The sequence below is a fragment of the Aulonocara sp. 'chitande type north' Nkhata Bay genome, linkage group LG3, assembly GCF_057382095.1.
Source record: "Aulonocara sp. 'chitande type north' Nkhata Bay isolate Kocher_YH1m ecotype deep benthic linkage group LG3, A_spYH_male_GT1.1, whole genome shotgun sequence".
Lineage (NCBI taxonomy): Eukaryota > Metazoa > Chordata > Actinopteri > Cichliformes > Cichlidae > Aulonocara > Aulonocara sp. 'chitande type north' Nkhata Bay.
The window spans coordinates 38,813,658-38,822,266 of NC_141346.1; positions in this window are offsets into that span (position 1 = coordinate 38,813,658).

Below are 8,609 nucleotides of genomic sequence, written 5' to 3' on the forward strand. Positions count from 1 at the left end.
CTTTCTCTTGACTCACTGTCTTTTCACATGGATGTCTTTTCTCCTCAACAGCCTCTCCCTCTCGACTCCTCCCAGCCTCCCCCTCCCCTCTTCCTCTCCTCCCTGTGTTGTTTTGGTTTTGTGGAAATGAGAACCAGATGTTGCTTATTGTGCAGAAGTCAGCGATGGATGGATGGAGGGAGGGAGAGAAGGCAAGAGGAGGTTTGGAGGGGGGGTGTTAGGTGAGGTTACAGGGGCTACAGGATAAAGGAAAAGGTGGGCGCTTGAAGGATGAGACAGATGTGGTTATATTTGAGGATTAGCTGACAGACCTCTGTAGCTTCAGCCAGAGACCAGATATGAGGAGGGTAGATACTTCCTGGGGGTGCAAAAGGTTGGGGGGAGGGGGGTTAGTTTGTGGAGGGTCTGATTCAGCAACTTTGTCCCAGAGACCGCTTCCTGACCTGGGTGAAGTGGGGGTGTGGGGCCGTTTTAGTAGCATGTTTGTCAAAATTACACAGTCTGAGTATCCTGAATGTACACGACAGAGAGCTGGCCCCGCAGGCTGCAATTATCCTTGTTTGCTGCTAGTTGGACAGTTAACCACGCGGCTTCCGTGGTATAACTTGTTTGTCCTTCATGCTACAGAAGCATCGGCATAAATAATCTTCAGCGCTTTATGGGAATTGTTGGTGACAAATCTGAGGTTGGGCTGAAGCTGGAGGAGTGAAACATTAAATCAGGACATGTACTTAAAATAAATGACAGCATGTCAGTGTAAAAACAAAACTCATCTGGAATCAAAGAGGGAAAGAAATAGTAAAATTATCAACAGAATACTCGCTTGTTCTTGCCAAAGTGACTACATTCATTCTGTTTTTGAGTTGTGGCTTTGTAGAAATACAGCCAGGTTTACTAAGAGAAAAGGATGCAAGGCTTTCTAATATTGTTACCTGGTAGAGCACAAGTGAAATAAGGTGTGAAAAACATTTTTCAAACCTTTAATCCAAATAATAGATCCCGATTCTATAATTAATTATTAAAATGTTCCTGATATAAGTGATTAAAAAAATTCAGACACCTATATAGAAAAAAATGGTCCCTTTGACCACCTGCTGAAGTTCAAACTGAACATCGAAATGAGGAAGAAAATTGATTTGTGACTTTGAAAGTGTATGATTGTTGGTTCACACACAACCATCTCTTTACAGAGACAAAACATCCGGGGAGCCGCAGGTGAAAGTCGTCAACGCCGAAGAAGAATGACCAGCGTGCTTTGAGCTTACAGGAAGGAAAAGTTACTCAAATAAACACTTGTTACAAACCAAGGTACGCAGAAGAGCATCTCTGAATGCACAGCATGTTGAACCTTGAAGAAGCAGGGCTACAGCAGCAGAACCACACTGCTTCAGCCACGAACAGGAAACGGAGGCTACAGTTTAAACAGACTCATCAAAACTGAACAACAGAATGAAAAGCTCCACCCTGCCTTATATCAACAGTTCAGACTGCTGGTGTTGTAGGGTTGGAGATATTTTCTTGGCACACTTTGGGCCTCCCAATACCAACTGACCATTGTTTAGACACCACCGCCTGCCTGAGTATTGTTGCTGACCATGTCCATCCCTTTATGACCACAATGGACCCATTTTCTGATGGATGCTTCAAACAATTGACCTTTTTATAACCCATAACCAGTCAAACACCTCTTGACTTTAATGGGGTTTAAATAGTTGGCTATTCAACCTTTTAAGACAATTCTGTGAAGATCATTACTTGCTCAGCACACGCCAGTAACGTCCTAGATTTTCTGTGTAATAACATGGTTTTATTTTTTAACTATGCCAACAAGTATACATAAAAAAATGAACAATCCAATTAAAGGAAGTTTGTTCCCATGCTACAGTATTGTTTGACCTGTTTGTGGTGTTGACCGCTATGATGCATGTTGACTGAAAACGACGCAGTGCTGTCGTACACTGTTATAGGTGCAAAAATGCAAACAAAGAGTCATTTTAGCCCTCAGCTGGGTGGTTGCTCGGCAACACGCTAACATTGTCTTTTGTAATGTGTAATTTGGCTTTTGCAGACAAAACTGAGACTGTCATGAAGTTAAAATCACAGAATGCATTCATGAGACATAACATAACAACTTTGACATGACACACCATGTCATAACCCTCAAACTGGCTTCTTGAACATGACAATGAGTTCACTGTATTCAAATGACCTGCACAGTCACCAGACCTCAGTCCAGTAGAGCACATTTGGGATATGGAGGAAAGCTTTGATTGCAAATTTTAAATTCCGATCAGTTTATCTGCTTTTCTTTGGCTGGGCACAGATATGGTTTGAGTGAGCGAGTTTCTGTCCACCACTGAAAACCAGCAGAACGAGAAAAAGGAGAGACAAAGAAGTGGTACTGAAGTTTTAGAGTGGAAGTCATAATGTAGGTCACCCAAACAAAGTCCCAGGTTGAATTGCAAGCAGCTGTCCTGGCCACTTCCTGCCTGGCATGGAGAAGGAGTGCTGAGCCCGATGGTTGGTCTTGCCCCGCCCAGCCACACTGTATGAGCTCAGCATTAAAATGGCTGACAGACAGAGACAGAGAGAAAAGGGAGGAGAAAGAAGAATGGAAGCCAACATGGCTGCCAGAGGTTTCATGTGCATCCTTCTCTGTGACCGGACACAACTTTGAGCAGATGCTTGGCAGTCAATTCTGCAGCAGCTCCAAACAGACATCCAAACTGGTTCACAAAACAAAGGGAACAGAGTGAAAGAATGTGCTGCTTGTCACAGTTTGTTTCCTTTATTGCATTTTCAATCCCTGCAACTTACCAGCAACATCTTTCTCATACATTAAACACAACTGTGTCCTCTGAGTGTCTGCCCATCAAGATGGCATCACCTCAAAAACACAACTGATTCCCAGGCTAAAATATAGAGCTGGCTGGGAGCACCACCACAGTTTCCCTAGAACTGCACAGGACATATGCAGTATCATTTAAAAGGAGCACAGGGAGAAGACACTGTTAATCGGACACTCTTTAAAGTAACTGAAGCCACATAACTACTTGCAGTATGCAGTGGTTCTTAACCTGGAGTTTTAGATCCCCACAATAATTCAAAGGAGCTCTGACGAGACTAACAGGAGGAAAAACCAGAAAAATGTCTGCTACACAAAATGTGGCCTTGTTTCACTGTTGTGAATTCTTATTTAATAGGTTTAATTGTGAACTGCTGGTGAGATTTTCTGCTGTAGTGTTTGAAGTTTTGGATTTCTGCTTTTAATTTCCTGATTATTCTACAGTGAGTCCTTGTTTTATTACCCAGTCTCTGTTTACTTTATGGTTGTTTTTGTGATGGGCTTTGCTCTATGTGTTTACTGATGTTTTGGTGTTAGGGTCAGTAACCATAGTCATAATTTCTGTCTCAGTCTGTCTATGGATCAACCCTTTGTTTTCTTTATCATGTGTTATATCTGCGCCTCCTTTGGTTTTTCCCTGTCTTACTTTGAAGGGCTGTTTTCTTTGGTGTCCTGGGTCAGTTTTGCTTCCTGTCTGTCCATCCTGATTGCCTGATTTTTGTTGCTCGTTGCTAACTGTTTTCACCTGTGTTCAATCTTCTGCGCAAATTTCTATTCTCATATTTTTCTTTCATTTGGTCGGTCCTTCCAGTTTAGTTAGTCTTTGTTCTTGCTTTGTCTCCATACCTTGGATTTCCCCCCTCCCCTATGTTTTTGACTTCATTTTGGCCTTTGGTTTACTTTAAGGTTTGTTTTATCTCCGTAGACTTGGGTTTCAACCATTAAAGCTTACATTTGTTCATGACCTCTGCCACTTGTGTCCTGTGTTTGGGCCCCTCCAATCTACTAATCATAATAAATTAAAGGTTACCATTTATTATTCAGATCTACCCCCCCCCAACACAACACAATTGACTTTTTTATAACCCATAACCAGTCAAATATCTCTTGACTTTAATGGGGTTTAAATAGTTGGCTATTCAACCTTTTAAGACAATTTTTTGAAGATCATTACTTGCTCAGCACACGCCAGTAACGTCCTAGATTTTCTATGTAATAACTTGGTTTTATTTTTTAACCATGCCAACAAGTATATATATATATAAAAAATGAACAATCCAATTAAAGGAAGTTTGTTCCCATGCTACAGTATTGTTTGACCTGTTTGTGGTGTTGACCGCTATGATGCATGTTGACTTAAATGCTTGTTGACTGAAAACGACGCAGTGCTGTCGTACACTGTTATAGGTGCAAAAATGCAAACAAAGAGTCATTTTAGCCCTCAGCTGGGTGGTTGCTCGGCAACTCGCTAACATTGTCTTTTGTAATGTGTAATTTGGCTTTTGCAGACAAAACTGAGACTGTCATGAAGTTAAAATCACAGAATGCATTCATGAGACGTTGTAGTTGCATGAAAGCAAAAAGGAAAAAAGAGGTAATTTTAGCCCACTGGTAGGTAGTTGCTAAACAACATGATGAACTCATAATGTCTGATATAGATAAGGACCTTGAGGGGCCTAGGAGGTACCTGTGTGCCACTTTTAGCAGCTCAACTCTTAATCGTGTAGGAGGAGTTTGCGGACAAAGAAACAAACAGACAGACAGAGCTTTTGTGTTTTATAGCAAGATAAATGAAAAATCAAAATGCAGCTGCTTTCCCGAAGTTAACTTGCTTCTGTTATTGCATCTGTATAAGACACATTAGAAACTTTAGGATAAGTGCACGGGTAACTGAAGCCTAATGTTTTGTCTGCTGGAACAGGAAGCATTCCCACACAGCATCTACAAATCCTTCACTGTTCGAACAGAGCAGCAGCTGGATAAGTCGACAGAGTGCGGGAGAGAAGTCCACTGAGACAAATGGAAAGAGCAGGTGACAGAGAGTTTAGCCAGAGGAGGAGGAAAAAGGTCGAGCAGATGTGCAGAGAAAAAAAGTGGAAACTGAGGGGTTAGTCAGGTTACTTCTGTCAGGTTTACTCCTGAAAGTGAAGCAGAGGGTCTCATTCAGTAACACACAACCTTTGCATGACAACAGGTTAGTTAATGAATTTGAGAAGAGTAGAAACAGAGAACCAGTGTGTGACAAACTACACACACCTCATGATTCAGTTGCTTGTAGATCCACCAATAACAGCGATGACTTAAATACGTTTTTGTGTCTCTCACATCACAGTGGAAGAATTTTGATCCAGTTACAGTTTACAGTGTTGCTTCTGTTCATTGAAATTTGCAGTCATTTATGCAGAGCTCTCTTAAACTCCCACCTCAGGATTTCAATCAAGCTGCGGTTTGAACTTTAATCGGGCCATCGCGACACTTTCATTCTTTCTTTTTTCAGCCATTCTCTTGTTAATATGCCTGTGCTTGGGATTCCTGTGATCACTGACCCAGTTTGGGCAAATATGGCCTCATGTTCGACTCTTTGCAAACAGAGAAGTTTGTGGTTGACTCAGTGACTGCAAGGTGGCCAGGTCCCATGGCTCCATCATGCCTCTACCACTGCGCTGACAGTTGGTATGAGGTGTTTGTGCTGATATAGCATTTTAAAGAGGGTATACTTTCCTTTTACCGCGACTGTAGGTACCACATTTATGCAGAAATGTACTTCACGGTGGGCCGCTACTCTGTAACGTCCCTGCTGAATGTGCATTGCTGTCTATCAAACTTTACCCCCACCTCTTTCATTATGCTCTTTTTGTTTAGAGTTTTGTTTACAGAACATTTAACAGATTAAAGACCCAAATTTCCCCTCCTGATATGCTGGCGTGCAAAACTGAGGTTTATAATCACGAGTTTGCATGAAACCTGAGCCCAGAGTGTTGCTGCATAAATGCTGGATGTGTAAATAAACATTGCTTTTTCCCTAACAAGTTTACAACATGCAGTGATTTGTCAGTGTTGTGATGACAGCTTCTTTCTCCAGAAAACAATGACCCCAAAACAGAAGAAATGCAGCTTTAAGAAGCCAACGATAGCTCGCCTTAACAAGGAAGTGGTGCATTACATGGACTATATTGCTCTTTTTACTGTCTTTTGTTTTCCTTAAAAACAACATTAAGCTAGTTATCAAATTACAATCTAAAATAGATAAGGCCTGAACAAAATCTGCATTCATAAAGAACAAAATGCACAAACAGGGCCGCAGATAGAAGTGCTGAAAACTAAAAGTAAAACAGGCGAGGTCAGAGTCGCTTAAATATTCTCCTTAAGTTTGTGGTTAATCCATCATTATTGTTATTTACCATTTGCTGTTGTGTGGATGTGAAGGGTTAAACCAGAGAGGAAAAAAAGGGTAAGGGGGGGAGGAAGAAAGAGCAAAAACAGACCAGAGATACTTGTGGTAAGAAGAGGAGGGGTGGTTCGAGTCTGCAGCCTCATAAAAAGAAAAATTTTGCAGCGGGTGAGGAAATAAGAGGAATTAAGGGACGGGGAGGAGGCTGCTTGCAAAAAAAAATGTTTTTGGAGAGGAACTTGCAAAGGGAATCATATCCCCAAACCTATGAGATAATTTCTGGCCATCCCTTCCCTCTTCTCAGCTGACTTACTCGCTTCTTTTTCTTGTTTTTCTTTCTGTAAAACTGTTTTTATTTGCGTGTTTAATGGCATGTTTTAAGAGAAACGTTACCTTTAAATGTGAACACACACACACACACACACACACACACAAAGAGGTGCAGCATCCACACACACGCATGTGCAGGCTGCAGCCGATGTTTCAAGAATACCAGATGCTCGGCTGGAAAGCGTTTCTCTGAAAAATGTGACCGTTCCATCATTTTTTCCAGCTCGTTCCTCGACACATGACTGCCGACTTCAGGTCCAAATCAACCAGCGGTGTAACTGTATCCAGACGGCTCCTCTGCAGCCCTCCAGCAGCTGCACCAGGCTCTCCTGCAGCAGGCTCAAACCTGGTGAAAGCCCTTTATCAATTCAAACGTGACACATGACCTTTGACACATATCTCTCTCTGTCTTTTCTCTTTTTTCCCCATCTTTGTTTTCGTGCCGCTCTGCTTATTAACCCTTTCTCCTCTGAAGGCCCAGCACTGCGCTGTTTTCTCTGCTTCTGAAGGTTGCAGAGAACACTTACTGTAGGTCGAGGTGCTCACGGCTAGAGCTTATATGGATACTTACAACAGATTTTAGATGGTTGTGCACAACGGAAATCAGACAGCTTTTTTCACTTTCTCTAAGGCTGTGCATGAAAACACAGAAACACCGCAGTAAGAGCGTAATCACCTCAGTTCAGTTCTGATGACTGTTTTTGTCCCACACAAGAGCATATAATGAAACGAAACACAAAAAACCCTCCTGAATGGAAAAAAAGGAGGAGAAAACCACAGATGTTGATCTGGAGACAGCAGAAGTTGAAACTGAAGGCAGCAGGAATGATGTAACCCTCCCAAACAACCAGTTTTGTCTATAAGAAAGACAAATTTAGTAGGAGACATGGCAGTGAAATAATATGGCATCAGCTGGCACACATTTTGATTGCTGTTGTCAAACCTTGTTTACTGACGTACCTCTAAAGCCGGTCCAGATGGACAGGATGTCAAACTCCCTTTGCAAAGGGGGCCAAATAGAGTTCAGCTCGATCTTAACTATTGTCTTATAACCTATAAAAACAGAGTGGTCCCCTTTCATTCAGTGTAAAATGTAACTATGAATTTAATCAATGCCATGTTTTTAGAAAAAGAATCGCAATATCAGTAATATGTTACTGAGAGTGTCGCATTGGGCTTACGCTTTGAGTAATGCCCTTTTTTTTTTAACCAACCAATAGTAAAATAAATAAATGTTATTCAGTAAAAAACAATAAAAAACACAAGGTTCCATTTTCTGTCATTTAAGAGTTTATTTAGTTTACTTTGGTATATTATGGCAGGTCATGCGTCTCTTTGTCAGTTAAATATTCAGTATTTTCACGTTTTCCAAAGCCTTCCCGTGGGCTTGATTATACTGTGGGTGAAGCATTTTCTAGCACTGTGGTCATATGTTTGACACACCTGACTTCACCAAGCCCACCTGGTGATGCTCAGATGTGGACTTACCATCAGTGATCACATTCAGCTACCACTAAATGAAGCAGATCTCATTCATCTGGTGTGACAAGCCAACAATGTCTCTTGTTTAACTGCACTGTAGGCCTGAAATTTCAACCTCTGACGCTGATCATTTACATCTTTTCATTCATAATTTTCACCAGATACTTAAACTGTAAACTAGCATCTGCTGAGCTTATTAGTTTAACCGTACTGTTTGATAACAATTTCATCTCTTTAATGCAACAGATCATTTTTTGTCATTAACTTCCTTTATTTATATTTTGACCGTTTCTGCTACTAAATCACATCTCTGACTAACTTCACAGCTCAGATGTCTTCAGATCCACTCAGTGCTTCAGTTTTTGACCCTACTTTACCTACAAAAGTGTCCTCTGGGTTACATTTACCTTTTACTCGAATGGCTAGTAGCTACACACTTGGCATTTACTGTAAACTTTCGTTTTTCCGGTATCACTATTAAGACTGTGTATAAGTGTGGCGTGCAGAATGGGGAAATGTAGAAAAGAGTTTAATTCCACTCGATCCGATGAAATATAAACG